Below are 16811 nucleotides of genomic sequence, written 5' to 3' on the forward strand. Positions count from 1 at the left end.
CACACACACACAGCCCCCCTCCCCATCCTTTGTTCTTTCAGTCTGTGAACCCCACCTCTAATTGAATGGGATTATATGCCTCTGGGGGACAGATTCCAGGGGGTTGGATCTGGCCTTGGTCCCCACATCCCCTAACCACCTCACTTCATCCCTCTCCAACAATGTGGCCCCGCCATCTCCACTTCTTCCCTCCCCTCTCCTCAGCCCCACTCTGGGTTGCTCCCCCGGGCTACTGGCCAGGCCCTACCATCTCTCCTGCAATGGAGCTTCCTCTCCGTAGAAACCAAATGGCTGACACTAAAGGAGATTGACTGTTATTCAATGTATGGATAGTGTTGCCTGGTTACAGAGAGAGCCAATACATCCGTCTTTTCTTTTGTGTGTGTGTGTGCGTGCGTGATTCTTCATCTGGTAGGCCGTCATTGTAAATAAGAATTTGTTCTTAACTGACTTGCCTAGTTAAATGAAGGTCAAATAATAATAATCTGTTGGCGTCTGGAGCTGAGCCTGTGTTTATAAACATGTCTGGGTCTTGGCTGGCTAATTTATTAGAGGAGAAACACACAGTCTCACGTCTTGGCAGTCTTGTTCATTAAAGTTGTGATGTTCTGTCTCTCTAATGTATTCCTGACATCTCATCTCACCACAGCCCAGAAGCTTAGAATGGAACAGGGTGTTGAAATGGAAGCTGATTGACAAAGGTGATGATTGACGTGATCAGAATGTTTTTTTATTTTGTATTTTTTTGACATACCTCTCACTTTTCTCTTAACTTGTCATTTTCTCTTTCTCTCTTCTCTCTCTCTCTCACTCACACACACACTTTGTTGAAACAGGTGGGAGGAAACACACTGTATTGTTAATTATCTGCTTGTCAAATGTCCCATAAGGGTTCTACTCTGAGTTGAGTCAGTATATTCTCTCCTTGGTCCTTGGCTTGACTGTTTGGCTGGGAAAGGGTTTATGTCATAATCTCTTTTCCATTCCTTAGGAAATAAAAGCTGCCTGCTATAGAAGCGCCACAGAGCTACAGTAGGCCTGACATACACGTTTCCCCATCAGTTGTGTGAAGCTGTCAGCCAGGATAAAGGAGGTCAGAGTCAGGAGCACCATACGGCTCCAACTGAACAGATGATAGAAAGCTGTCTGCTTTTCCTCTATTTTTGGGGCATTCCACCATCCACACGTGCAAACACACATGTATGCAAACACACACCCTGTGAGAACTTCCTGGAGGAAGGTATTCTGAGCAGGAGGTCACACTCTGGGTCTCGATGGGAGTGGCAGGCCTGGTCTCCATGGTAACCGGGTCAGGAGAGGTCATAACAGAGGCAACCAGATGTATTGTCCCAGAGACCGGACTGTATTTTATAAAAACTTTTAATGGGTAGATCAGCTATAATATTGAGGTTAATTTGTAGTTTCATTCAATGTAATTTCCTATCGCCCATATATATTTTTGTTTTATATATATATATTTTTTTGTGTGTGTGTGTGTGTGTGTGTGTGTGTGTGTGTGTGTGTGTGTGTGTGTGTATGTGTGTGTGTTATATATATACATATACACACATACACACACACACACACACACACACACACACACACACACACACACAGTGGGGCAAAAAAAGTATTTAGTCAGCCGCCAATTGTGCAAGTTCTCCCACTTAAAAAGAGGAGAGGCCTGTAATTTTCATCATAGGTACACTTCAACTATGACAGACAAAATGAAAAAAAATATCCACAAAATCACATTGTATGATTTTTAAGGAATTTATTTGCAAATTATGGTGGAAAATAAGTATTTGGTCACCTACAAACAAGCAAGATTGCTGGCTCTCACAGACCTGTAACTTCTTCTTTAAGAGGCTCCTCTGTCCTCCACTCGTTATCTGTATTAATGGCACCTGTTTGAACTTGTTATCAGTATAAAAGACACCTGTCCACAACCTCAAACAGTCACACTCCAGACTCCACTATGGCCAAGACCAAAGAGCTGTCAAAGGACACCAGAAACAAAATTGTAGACCTGCACCAGGCTGGGAAGACTGAATCTGCAATAGGTAAGCAGCTTGGTTTGAAGAAATCAACTGTGGGAGCAATTATTAGGAAATGGAAGACATACAAGACCACTGATAATCTCCCTCGATCTGGGGCTCCACGCAAGATCTCACCCCATGGAGTCCAAATGATCACAAGATCGGTGAGCAAAAATCCAAGAACGACACGGGGGGACCTAGTGAATGACCGGCAGAGAGCTGGGACCAAAGTAACAACGCCTACCATCAGTAACACACTACGCCGCCAGGGACTCAAATCCTGCAGTGCCAGACGTGTCCCCCTGCTTAAGCCAGTACATGTCCAGGCCCGTCTGAAGTTTGCTAGAGAGCATTTGGATGATCCAGGAGAAGATTGGGAGAATGTCATATGGTCAGATGAAAAAAAATATTTTGGTAAAAACTCAACTCGTCGTGTTTGGAGGACAAAGAATGCTGAGTTGCATCCAAAGAACACCATACCTACTGTGAAGCATGGGGGTGGAAACATCATGCTTTGAGGGTGTTTTTCTGCAAAGGGGCCAGGACAACTGATCCGTGTAAAGGAAAGAATGAATGGGGCCATGTATCATGAGATTTTGAGTGAAAACCTCCTTCCATCAGCAAGGGCATTGAAGATGAAACGTGACTGGGTCTTTCAGCATGACAATGATCCCAAACACACCGCCCGGGCAATGAAGGAGTGGCTTTGTAAGAAGCATTTCAAGGTCCTGGAGTGGCCTAGATCTCAACTCCATAGAAAATCTTTGGAGGGAGTTGAAAGTCTGTGTTGCCCAGCAAAAGCCCCAAAACATCACTGCTCTAGAGGAGATCTGCATGGAGGAATGGGCCAAAATACCAGCAACAGTGTGTGAAAACCTTGTGAAGACTTAGAGAAAACGTTTGACCTCTGTCAATGCCAACAAAGGGTACATAACAAAGTATTGAGATAAACTTTTGTTATTGACCAAATACTTATTTTACACCATAATTTGCAAATAAATTCATTAAAAATCCTACAATGTTATTTTCTGGATTTTTTTTCTTCTCATTTTGTCTGTCATAGTTGAAGTGTACCTATGATGAAAATTACAGGCCTCTCATCTTTTTAAGTGGGAGAACTTGCACAATTGGTGGCTGACTAAAAACTATATCCACAGTTGATAAAACAACAACCTGACCACAACCAGACTAACTGGTCTGGCAGCTGATCCTAAATCCTACTGGATGTGTCAACAACATTACAGTAACTTTTGTTAATGTTAAGTCCTAACCTCTTTGGTTAATTGTTTGGTTAATTGGAAGGGTCGCCCTCAGTGATCTAATATCGGTGACAGTGATGTCTGTCAATCACATGGTATACCACATAAGCTTTATAATAGAGGATCTAGCAATGAAGTAACCTGTGCTACACATTGTAACAAACTAGGAAGAACTTGCATTATGGTGTACTTGACACGTAGGTAGTAATGCACCGATGACATTTTTGGCCAATTTCCGATATTTTCCTTGCCCCCCCCACCCCCAAAAAATGTTTGACCGATAACCGATATTGCATTTTTTTGTTGCCTTTTAAGCATTCTAGTACAGTTCAATAGTTAACACACACACATGGATGCAGCGGTCTAGTGAACTGCATCTCAACACAAGATGCGTCAGTACAGTCCCTGGTTCAAATCCAGGCTGTATCACATCCGGCCATGATTGGGAGTCCTATAGGGCGGCGCACAATTGGCCCAGCTTTGTCCGGGTTTGGCCGTCACTGTAAATAGGAATTTGTCCTTAACTGACTTGCCTAGTTAAATAAAGGACACACACACACACGTTACTTTGTTGGCATTTATATATGTCCCCATTACCAGTAAAACATAATCAAAACCTATTTCTTTCAATTACTAGCTGTGCTGTTTCATTGTTCATTTGTTCAGTCATTTCATCATTTATTTCCACAGGTCTGTGAAGTGACACAGGGAGGCAGCTTGAGCCCCACCCTCTTCAACATATACAGTGCCTTGCGAAAGTATTCGACCCCCTTGAACTTTGCAACCTTTTGCCACATTTCAGGCTTCAAACATAAAGATATAAAACTGTAATTTTTTTGTGAAGAATCAACAACAAGTGGGACACAATCATGAAGTGGAACTACATTTATTGGATATTTCAAACTTTTTTAACAAATCAAAAACTGAAAAATTGGGAGTGCAAAATTATTCAGCCCCCTTAAGTTAATACTTTGTAGCGCCACCTTTTGCTGCGATTACAGCTGTAAGTCGCTTGGGGTATGTCTCTATCAGTTTTGCACATCGAGAGACTGAAATTTTTTCCAATTCCTCCTTGCAAAACAGCTCGAGCTCAGTGAGGTTGGATGGAGAGCATTTGTGAACAGCAGTTTTCAGTTCTTTCCACAGATTCTCGATTGGATTCAGGTCTGGACTTTGACTTGGCCATTCTAACACCTGGTTTGACTTGGACATTCTAACACCTGGATATGTTTATTTTTGAACCATTCCATTGTAGATTTTGCTTTATGTTTTGGATCATTGTATTGTTGGAAGACAAATCTCTGTCCCAGTCTCAGGTCTTTTGCAGACTCCGTCAGGTTTTCTTCCAGAATGGTCCTGTATTTGGCTCCATCCATCTTCCCATCAATTTTAACCATCTTCCATATCCCTGCTGAAGAAAAGCAGGCCCAAACCATGATGCTGCCACCACCATGTTTGACAGTGGGGATGGTGTGTTGCTTTTACGCCAAACATAACGTTTTGCATTGTTGCCAAAAAGTTCAATTTTGGTTTCATCTGACCAGAGCACCTTCTTCCACATGTTTGGTGTGTCTCCCAGGTGGCTTGTGGCAAACTTTAAACAACACTTTTTATGGATATCTTTAAGAAATGGCTTTCTTCTTGCCACTCTTCCATAAAGGCCAGATTTGTGCAATATACGACTGATTGTTGTCCTATGGACAGAGTCTCCCACCTCAGCTGTAGATCTCTGCAGTTCATCCAGAGTGATCATGGGCCTCTTGGCTGCATCTCTGATCAGTCTTCTCCTTGTATGAGCTGAAAGTTTAGAGGGATGGCCAGGTCTGGGTAGATTTGCAGTGGTCTGATACTCCTTCCATTTCAATATTATCGCTTGCACAGTGCTCCTTGGGATGTTTAAAGCTTGGAAAATCTTTTTGTATCCAAATCCGGCTTTAAACTTCTTCACAACAGTATCTCGGACCTGCCTGGTGTGTTCCTTGTTCTTCATGATGCTCTCTGCGCTTTTAACGGACCTCTGAGACTATCACAGTGCAGGTGCATTTATACGGAGACTTGATTACACACAGGTGGATTGTATTTATCATCATTAGTCATTTAGGTCAACATTGGATTATTCAGAGATTCTCACTTTACTTCTGGAGAGAGTTTGCTGCACTGAAAGTAAAGGGGCTGAATAATTTTGCACGCCCAATTTTTCAGTTTTTGATTTGTTAAAAAAGTTTGAAATATCCAATAAATGTCGTTCCACTTCATGATTGTGTCCCACTTGTTGTTGATTCTTCACAAAAAAATACAGTTTTATATCTTTATGTTTGAAGCCTGAAATGTGGCAAAAGGTCGCAAAGTTCAAGGGGGCCGAATACTTTCGCAAGGCACTGTATATCAACGAATTGGCGAGGGCACTAGAACAGTCTGCAGCACCTGGCCTCACCCTCCTAGAATCTGAAGTCAAATGTCTACTGTTTGCTGATGATCTTATCCACAGATTCTGTCAGACCTGGGCCCTGACAGTAAATCTCAGTAAGACAAAAATAATGTTCCAAAACAAGTCACTGTCCAGGACCAGAAATACAAATTCTTTCTAGACACCGTTGCCCTGGAGCACACAAAACAAGTATACATATCTCGGCCTAAACATCAGCGGCAAAAAGCTGTGCACGATCTGAGAGACAAGGCAAGAAAGGCCTTCTATGCCATCGAAAGGAACACAACATTTGACATACCAATTAGGATCTGGCTAAAAATACTTGAATCAGTTATAGAACCCATTGCCCTTTATGGTTGTGAGGTCTGGGGTCCGCTCACCAACCAAGAATTCACAAAATGGAACAAACACCAAATTGAGACTCGGCATGCAGAATTCTGCAAAAATATCCTCTGTGTACAACGTAAAACACCAAATAATGCATGCAGAGGAGAATTAAGCCGATACCCGCAAATGATCAAAATCCAGAAAAGAGCCACTAAATTCTACAACAACCTAAAAGGAAGAAATACCCAACCTTCTATAACAAAGCCATCACCTAAAGAGAGATGAACCTGGAGAAGAGTCCCCTAAGCAAGCCGGTCCTGAGGCTCTGTTCACAAACACACCCTACAGAGCCCCAGGACAGCAACACAATTAGACCCAACCAAATCGTGAGAAAACAAAAAGATAATTACTTGACACATTGGAAAGAATTATCCAAAAAACAGACCACTGTGACTGAAAGGAAAGGTTTGACTATGTAGAGACTCAGTGAGCATAGCCTTGCTATTGAGAAAGGCCACTGTAGGCAGACCTGGCTCTCTTGAGAAGGCAGGCTATGTGCACACTGCCCACAGAATGTGGTGGAAACTGAGCTGCACTTCCTAACCTCCTGTCAAATGTCTAATATAGTAAAACACATATTTCCCTCAGATTACACAGACTTCGAAAACAAATCAAATGTTGATAAACTCTCAACTCTGTGACCTGTCACCACAAGAAACAGGCAAACAGTGAATAACAAACACCATTGCAAATTCAACCTATATTTATGTTAATTTATTTTCCCTTGTGTGCTATTTGGACATCATTACAATACTGTATACAGACAATGACATTTAAAATGTCTTTATTCTTTTGGAGCTTTTGTGAATGTAACATTTACTGTACATTTGTTGTTTATTTCACATTTGTATATTATCTATTTTACTTGTTAACATATGTTTCCAATGCCAAAAAAGCACCTTAAATTGAAAGACAGGGAGAGAGTGTGTGAGTGTGAGTGTGTTCTGGGATCTGGTTCCCATATTCCAAAAGACAAATGGATTACAGTATGGATAGAAGGAAAACACCAGCAGACATAAAGTTTATTGCAAAAGTAGCTGCAGCGCATGATCATATAGCTTTGAGTATAGGCAGCCAGACTGTCAGGGACATGTGTTCATGAGTATAATGAAGACAGAAGAATATTATAAAGGTGTGTGAGGATGTGTGAGATAGCGAAGGGAAGGTTGTCAATCTCTTTCCCTCTTTGTCTCTCTAATTTACAACTTGATGACATCTTGGCAGATTGAATTGTTTATACTTGGTTAATTGCTTGCTATAAGCCCACCATGTGCACAATGTTGTCACATGTGCCATGCCCTTTTCTCAAGAATGTCAAATGTCACTTGCCTGGAAACTCGACATTGAATTGCATTGTGCTCTACATCAGGCAGAAATTAGCATTTGAATCAGACAAGTTTACTCACGAGCTCTACATGCCAGAATGTTGAATAAAAGTATATTTTAATGTACTTTACCAGTTGTCCATGAGGTTGGTCCTGTTGGCGGTAGGAATGTGAGACAATATATCCAGTCTTATTACATAAACGTTTCAAAGGGCTGGTAGTGCGTTCGATTTGTATCACCTGAAGCATGCACAGAACCATGTAAATATATGCAAGAGCTCAGCAAGTTCTTGTGATCATGCTTCAGGTTATACATCTGAAGCACTACCAGAGCTTTGAAAAATGTATGTAATTATTACATTCCTGTGGATTTAACATTATTGTCTCACATTTCTACCGCCAAAAGGCCACTGACAACCGGTAAAGTACGTTAACAAATCATTTTATTCAACATTGGCACGTACAGGTCATGATTCAAACGCTGATTTCTGCCAGACATAGAATTAAATGCAATTCAACGACGGGTTTCTAGGGAAGAATGTCACCTGCTTAAAAGTCGAAGCCCTACTACTATACATTTCCTCCATTAGCCCAGCAATCTGGCTGTTTGATGGCGCGGTTTGTTGGCTATTTCATGACATGGCCGACTGAATTCAACCTACCAACCTGACAGCTTTCGACTTCAACACAATGCCACAGCAAATACTTTACTGGTGCAACCACGACATGGTTGGTTACACTGTAACACCTATCTAAACGGTCACACCGTCAGAAATGTAACCATGGCATGACCGAGGTTTGATTAGGATACATTGTAACACAACATAAATAAAGCGATAGCCTATCCTGAATAGTGAGTTGTTGCCCACACTCTGGGCCTATTTCTTATTTCGTATTATCAGATCATTAGAAAAGTATAAAATAGTCGTGGGCTATCCGCCTGTGCCTCGGTCTGCCACGGAACAGCGTCATTCTGTTCAGGCGACCAGCAACAGCGCAATCGGTATTTTACTGCAAGTAGACACGAGCGAGCTACCAACTTCACTGCTCACCAACTTCATTTGAAATGCAACAAAACACAATATTCCATCTGACATGTAACATAGGTTTGGACATTGATTATTATTTCCTGGTGAAAACCCCCTTACCTGCTTTAGCTTTATGTCCGCCAACGAGCTGGTGCCATAATATCAGAATTATTCTGCTTTCAGGCTGCTCAAATATTGATTCAAAATATTGTTGATTCCAAACTGTATCCAACAATTTCCGGTGTTTGATATTGTTGATATATCACGCATTAACGTGATTAAAGGCGAAAATCCGTACCCGCGTGCCTAATCGTTGAATAATCCAGCCAGCCCCTCGTCACTATAAACCGGTTATTTTGCCTTTTTTTTGTTTTGCTGATCCGCTGCTCATCGCCTTCTCATCCGCGTGTGTGGGGCCGGAGCGGCAAGTGAGAAACACTTGGAGAAACGTGACCTCTGGCGGACAGTCTATGTAACAACACCCTATTTGCTTGTTTCTATTTTGCCTGACTGAGAAGGGTGCAATTGCGGGAGGCAATTCGGTGCGTTATTCTCATTCTTCTCTCTATTCCACTGCTCCTGCTATTTCTCCACCATCACTGTTCAATCATGCTTTTTGCCTCTGCCTTGCTCATTGAAACTACCACATCAACATCCTCACTACTTAGTGCTTGTTTAGCCAGTACATCAACTGCCTCATTCCCCTACACTCCCACATGAGCTGGGACCCATGTAAATACTATCTGTATACACATTTGTTTACTCCTGCCATGGGTTTGTAGCACCTCATAAAGCAGGTCTTGTCTGCTACGTGATATAAAGGACTGGAGACTCCTTAACACTGCACATGAATCAGAGCAAATAACTACTCTATCTGGCTTGACTTCCTCCACCCACTGCAAGGCCAACAGTATGGTTATTATCTCCGCCGTATATACAGCCAGATGATCTGTAATATGTTTCCTGACTCTCACCCCACATTCCTCACTACAAATGCTGACCCAGTATGTCCTGTCCTTGGGTCTTTTGAACCATCTGTGGAAATGGCCACAACATCCTGATACCCAGTATCCAGACGTCTCTTAAACCAATCAGATGGACCAACACCCTCCCCATCTTTCTGTAGTCTCTCCAACACTTCTAGATCTACTAGTGGAGGTGGGAGGAGCCATGGTGGATTCACCGGGATAGCTACCGTTGGACTAAACTCCCTTCCATACAGTCCCATCTCCTTCACCTGGGTATTACCAACCCACCCAAAGGTTGTGTTGTCTTCGCTCATGTTCCCAGCATGCCTGTAAAATCCCTTTTGCAGGATGAGACACCCCATGTCCCTGTTGTTTTTTTGTTTTTTTACCTTTATTTAACCAGGCAAGTCAGTTAAGAACACATTCTTATTTTCAATGGAACAGTGGGTTGCCTGTTCAGGGGCAGAACGACAGAGTTGTACCTTGTCAGCTCGGGGGTTTGAACTCGCAACCTTCCGGTTACTAGTCCAACGCTCTAACCACTAGGTTACCCTGCCGCCCCGGTTGACCCAATAATTAATCGCCAGCTGCTGTCTCCTAATTTGCCATGGCATTTCCCCTATCTTCCCTGTGGGCATTCCTTATGCTGAAAAACAGGGGGGCTGCCTGTAGGGCATCGTTTTCCCGCAGTTCTGTTAATGATGGGAAGCCAGCTAGTCCGGTACACTGCAGGCGGGAGGGGCACCTTGCACGAACTAGCAAGCTAGCACACAGTGTCACCCCTACGGGAGGTAGGTACGACAAAAACTCAGATAATACTTTTATTTCCCTTTTGACCCACAATCAAAGTGTCACAAGCATGGAGATGTCATGCTCGAGGGGGGCATTCAAGCAGGAACCAATGGGATGCTCGAGGGGGGCCGTTTGTGCAGATGTAGGAATGTCCACATACAGGAACACCCCGAATTGCGTTCTGCAAATCAAATGAAATGAAATGTATTTATAAAGCCCTTCTTAGATCAGCTGATATCTCAAAGTGCTGTACAGAAACCCTGCCTAAAACCTCAAACAGCAAGGGGTGGCCAGTCCTCTTCTGGCTGTGCCGGGTGAAGATTAAAACAGAGCATGGCCAAGATGTTCAAATGTTCAGGGTCAAATAATAATAATCACAGTGGTTGTCGAGGCTGCAACAGGTCAGCACCTCAGGAGTAAATGTCAGTTGGCTTTTAATAGCCGGTACATTCAGAGTATCTCTACCGCTCCTGCTGTCTCTAGAGAGTTGAAAACAGCAGGTCTGGGACAGGTAGCACATCCGGTGAACAGGTCAGTGTTCCCTAGCCGCAGGTAGAACAGTTGAAACTGGAGCAGCAGCACGGCCAGGTGAACTGGGGACAGCAAGGAGTCATCAGTCATGCAGTTGCACACTTTTGGCCTGACTTGCCTTGTGTTCTCACACATAAATTATTCACACTGACTGTTGCTTAGCAAACGTAGAAAGAGAAAGTTAGCAGGTATTTTTAAGAACCCATTAGCCCATTTACTCGCCTTAGCTGTTCTCATCAGTTCCAAGTAACATTCGTAAATAGGTTGCTTAGGCCATTGAATGCAATGTGGCAAAAAGTTGGTATTATAGTCAGGATTAAAATGAAGTTTGCATGACATGACCCAGTCACCATCTGTTATGAGTAGGTGCTCAAATGGAGAATAGAGAACACTATACAGTAGGAGCTGAATATATTTATGTATGTATTGTATGTATTCTGTAGTGAGCACATTTACAGCATCTTAAAGTCATTATGTAAATAAAACTATTCCATGAATTATGAAAATCGAATACAGACAGGCACAGCTGTGATGAGATGAGTCCACAGGGAATCTCTACCTCTCTCTCGCAATTCAATTCATTTCAATGGCATTTATTGGCATGGGAAACATGTGTTAACATTGCCAAAGTAAGTGAGGTAGATAATGTACAAAAGTGAAATAAACAAGAAAAAATAACAGTATACATTACACATACAGAAGTTTCAAAACAATGAAGACATTTCAAATGTCATATTATGTATATATACAGTGTTGTAACAACACACTTGTGGCAACAGGTCACACATCTTGCTACTGTGATGGCACACTGTGGAATTTCACCCAGTAGATAGTTTATCAAAATTGGATTTGTTTTTAAATTCTTTGTGGATCTGTGTAATCTGAGGGAAATATGTATCTCTAATATGGTCATACATTGGGCAGGAGGTTAGGAAGTGCAGCTCAGTTTCCACCTAATTTTGTGGGTAGTGAGCGCATAGCCTGTCTTCTCTTGAGAGCCATGTCTGCCTACGGTGGCCTTTCTCAATAGCAAGGCTATGCTCACTGAGTCTGTACATAGTCAAAGCTTTCCTTACGTTTGGGTCAGTCACAGTGGTCAGGTATTCTGCCACTGTGTACTCTCTGTTTAGGGCCAAATAGCATTCTAGTTTGCTCTGTTTTTTTGTTAATTCTTTCCAATGTGTCAAGTAATTAATTATCTTTTTGTTTTCTTGTGATTTGGTTGGGTCTAATTGTGCTGCTGTCCTGGGGCTCTGTTGGGTTTGTTTGTGTTTGTGAAAAGAGCTCCAGGACCAGCTTGCTTAGGGGACTCTTCTCCAGGTTCATCTCTGTCCCTAGAATTTCTAAGCAAACAGCTGAAGGCAGGGCTTTCTCCTATAGAGCTCAATTTTTATGGAATGTTCTGCCTACCCATGTGAGAGACGCAAACTCGGTCTCAACCTTTAAGTCTTTACTGAAGACTCATCTCTTCAGTGGGTCATATGATTGAGTGTAGTCTGGCCTAGGAGTGTGAAGGTGAACGGAAAGGCTCTGGAGCAACGAACCGCCCTTGCTGTCTCTGCCTGGCCGGTTCCGCTCTTTCCACTGGGATTCTCTGCCTCTAACCCTATTACAGGGGCTGAGTCACTGTCTTACTGGTGCTCTTTCATTCCGTCTCTAGGAGGGGTGCGTCATTTGAGTGGGTTGAGTCACTGATGTGATCTTCCTGTCTGGGTTAACGCACTTTGAGATATCAGTTGATGTACGAAGGGCTATATTAGTACATTTGATTTGATGTGATTTGATTAGGTGATGGTTTTGTCAAGGAAGGTTTGGGAATGGCTTCCTTTTAGGTGGTTGTAGAATTTAACGGCTCTTACTTGGATTTTGATCATTAGTGGGTATCGGCCTAATTCTGCTCTGCATGCATTATTTGGTGTTCTACGTTGTACACGGAGGATAGTTTTGCAGAATCCAGAGTCTCAATTTGGTGTTTGTCCCATTTTGTGAAGTCTTGGTTGGTGAGCGGACCCCAGACCTCACAACCGTAAAGGGCAATGGGCTCTATGACTGATTCAAGTATTTTTAGCCTGATCCTATTTGGTGTGTTGAATTTTATGTTCCTTTTGATGGCATAGAATGCCCTTCTTGCCTCTCTCTCTCTCTCTCTCTCTCTCTCTCTCTCTCTCTCTCTCTCTCTCTCTCTCTCTCTCTCTCTCTCTAATACAGACAGGCACAGCTGTGATGAGATGAGTCCACAGGGGATCTCTACCTCTCTCTCTCCCTCTCTCTTCCTCTCCTCCTATCTAATACAGACAGGCACAACTGAGATGAGTTGAGTCCACAGAGAATCTCTCCCTCCCTCCCTCCCTCCCTCTCTCTCTCTCTCTCTCTCTCTCCCTCTCTCTCCCTCACTCTCTCTCTCTCTCCCTCAATCTCCTCCCTCCCCTTCTCTCAGCTGGCTGTGCAGTAGTGTTGTCAGCCTGTCCTTTCTTTGGATTGGTGGACACTTCACATTATTGAAATTATTTTTTGAATACTTGATGAGGGTTGTTGACGTCAACCACCTGTATTCATTGAAGAGAGAATCAATGCTAGCAAACAGCCTCATGCCATTAATATGCATAGCCATCTCTGATATAATGTGTTTTTTCTTAAAATTGCAGGGATTGTAACGGTTTTCTGTAGGCGAAGGAGATTCGGACCAAAATGCAGAGTGTAGATTGCGATCCATGTTTAATCAAAAAACGTAAACACGAATCAATACAAAATACTACAAAAACAAGAACGTAATGAACGTAACGAAAATCGAAACAGCCTATACTTATGTAAACTAACACAGCGACAGGAACAAGGACACTAAGGACAATCACCCACGAAACACACAAAGAATATGGCTACCTAAATATGGTTCCCAATCAGAGACAACGATAATCACCTGACTCTGATTGAGAACCGCCTCAGGCAGCCATAGACTATGCTATACACCCCACACAACCCCAAGACGAAACACACCACAAATAAACCCATGTCACACCCTGGCCTGACTCAATAAATGAAGATAAACATAATAAATATAGACCAGGGCGTGACAGGGATGTCACGTGTCCTACTTATATCAGTACACTGGTACAGTGCCTTGCGAAAGTATTCGACCCCCTTGAACTTTGCGACCTTTTGCCACATTTCAGGCTTCAAACATAAAGATATAAAACTGTATTTTTTTTGTGAAGAATCAACAACAAGTGGGACACAATCATGAAGTGGAACGACATTTATTGGATATTTCAAACTTTTTTGACAAATCAAAAACTGAAAAATTGGGCGTGCAAAATTATTCAGCCCCTTTACTTTCAGTGCAGCAAACTCTCTCCAGAAGTTCAGTGAGGATCTCTGAATGATCCACTGTTGACCTAAATGACTAATGATGATAAATACAATCCACCTGTGTGTAATCAAGTCTCCGTATAAATGCACCTGCACTGTGATAGTCTCAGAGGTCCGTTAAAAGCGCAGAGAGCATCATGAAGAACAAGGAACACACCAGGCAGGTCCGAGATACTGTTGTGAAGAAGTTTAAAGCTGGATTTGGATACAAAAAGATTTCCCAAGCTTTAAACATCCCAAGGAGCACTGTGCAAGCGATAATACTGAAATGGAAGGAGTATCAGACCACTGCAAATCTACCAAGACCTGGCCATCCCTCTAAACTTTAAGCTCATACAAGGAGAAGACTGATCAGAGATGCAGCCAAGAGGCCCATGATCACTCTGGATGAACTGCAGAGATCTACAGCTGAGGTGGGAGACTCTGTCCATAGGACAACAATCAGTCGTATATTGCACAAATCTGGCCTTTATGGAAGAGTGGCAAGAAGAAAGCCATTTCTTAAAGATATCCATAAAAAGTGTTGTTTAAAGTTTGCCACAAGCCGCCTGGGAGACACACCAAACATGTGGAAGAAGGTGCTCTGGTCAGATGAAACCAAAATTGAACTTTTTGGCAACAATGCAAAACGTTATGTTTGGCGTAAAAGCAACACAGCCCATCACCCTGAACACACTATCCCCACTGTCAAACATGGTGGTGGCAGCATCATGGTTTGGGCCTGCTTTTCTTCAGCAGGGACATGGAAGATGGTTAAAATTGATGGGAAGATGGATGGAGCCAAATACAGGACCATTCTGGAAGAAAACCTGATGGAGTCTGCAAAAGACCTCAGACTGGGACGGAGATTTGTCTTCCAACATAAAGCAAAATCTACAATGGAATGGTTCAAAAATAAACATATCCATGTGTTAGAATGGCCAAGTCAAAGTCCAGACCTGAATCCAATTGAGAATCTGTGGAAAGAACTGAAAACTGCTGTTCACAAATGCTCTCCATCCAACCTCACTGAGCTCGAGCTGTTTTGCAAGGAGGAATGGGAAAAAATTTCAGTCTCTCAATGTGCAAAACTGATAGAGACATACCCCAAGCGACTTACAGCTGTAATCGCAGCAAAAGGTGGCGCTACAAAGTATTAACTTAAGGGGCTGAATAATTTTGCACGCCCAATTTTTCAGTTTTTGATTTGTTAAAAAAGTTTGAAATATCCAATAAATGTCGTTCCACTTCATGATTGTGTCCCACTTGTTGTTGATTCTTCACAAAAAAATACAGTTTTATATCTTTATGTTTGAAGCCTGAAATGTGGCAAAAGGTCGCAAAGTTCAAGGGGGCCAAATACTTTCGCAAGGCACTGTAACAACTTAAGCATTACGAAACCATACATTTTTTTGTTGCCCAAAATCGACAATTTCATTAACCTCCATACAATAGTCCTTGCTTGGTGTGCGAAACTAAAAAACACCAGGTGCTGGAGGGAGACCGATTTTTCGCCCATTAGGGTCTCTCTCTTCCTCTTCCTCTCTGGTATTGGTCATTGAGAGGCTTTGAATCCACCGGTGGACCATATCGGCACAACCCAGAAGGAGCAGTCCTCCATAGGAATGAATGGAATTCTACAGTATTTACATAACATTTTTCAAGGACAAAATAACATGTATTTCAGTATTTTGTTGTAGTGGGGACAGTAAATCAAATCAAATCAAATTTTATTTGTCACATACACATGGTTAGCAGATGTTAATGCGAGTGTAGCGAAATGCTTGTGCTTCCAGTTCCGACAATGCAGTAATAACCATCAAATAATCTAACTAACAATTCCTAAACTACTGTCTTATACACAGTGTAAGGGGATAAAGAATATGTACATAAGGATATATGAATGAGTGATGGTACAGAGCAGCATAGGCAAGATACAGTAGATGGTATCGAGTACAGTATATACATATGAGATGAGTATGTAAACAAAGTGGCGTAGTTAAAGTGGCTAGTGATACATGTATTACATAAGGATGCAGTCGATGATATAGAGTACAGTATATACGTATGCATATGAGATGAATAATGTAGGGTAAGTAACATTATATAAGGTAGCATTGTTTAAAGTGGCTAGTGATATATTTACATCATTTCCCATCAATTCCCATTATTAAAGTGGCTGGAGTTGAGTCAGTGTCAGTGTGTTGGCAGCAGCCACTCAATGTTAGTGGTGGCTGTTTAACAGTCTGATGGCCTTGAGATAGAAGCTGTTTTTCAGTCTCTTGGTCCCAGCTTTGATGCACCTGTACTGACCTCGCCTTCTGGATGATAGCGGGGTGAACAGGCAGTGGCTCGGGTGGTTGATGTCCTTGATGATCTTTATGGCCTTCCTGTAACATCGGGTGGTGTAGGTGTCCTGGAGGGCAGGTAGTTTGCCCCCGGTGATGCGTTGTGCAGACCTCACTACCCTCTGGAGAGCCTTACGGTTGAGGGCGGAGCAGTTGCCGTACCAGGCGGTGATACAGCCCGCCAGGATGCTCTCGATTGTGCATCTGTAGAAGTTTGTGAGTGCTTTTGGTGACAAGCCGGATTTCTTCAGCCTCCTGAGGTTGAAGAGGCGCTGCTGCGCCTTCTTCACGATGCTGTCTGTGTGAGTGGACCAATTCAGTTTGTCTGTGATGTGTATGCCAAGGAACTTAAAACTTGCTA

General features: G+C 42.6%; 1 protein-coding gene across 1 annotated transcript in view; it reads right to left on the reverse strand.

Annotated features, from left to right (window-relative positions):
* The window catches only part of LOC135541642 (phosphatidylinositol 4-phosphate 3-kinase C2 domain-containing subunit beta-like), a 73780-nt gene extending 64905 nt beyond the window's left edge, over positions 1-8875 (reverse strand). The window contains 1 exon segment of the mRNA XM_064967956.1: positions 8587-8875. The gene's annotated coding sequence lies outside the window, so the exon portion shown is untranslated.
* Between the last annotated feature and the right edge of the window lie 7936 nt (positions 8876-16811).

This window comes from Oncorhynchus masou, chromosome 6 (genome assembly GCF_036934945.1).
Source record: "Oncorhynchus masou masou isolate Uvic2021 chromosome 6, UVic_Omas_1.1, whole genome shotgun sequence".
In the NCBI taxonomy this organism is placed as follows: domain Eukaryota; kingdom Metazoa; phylum Chordata; class Actinopteri; order Salmoniformes; family Salmonidae; genus Oncorhynchus; species Oncorhynchus masou.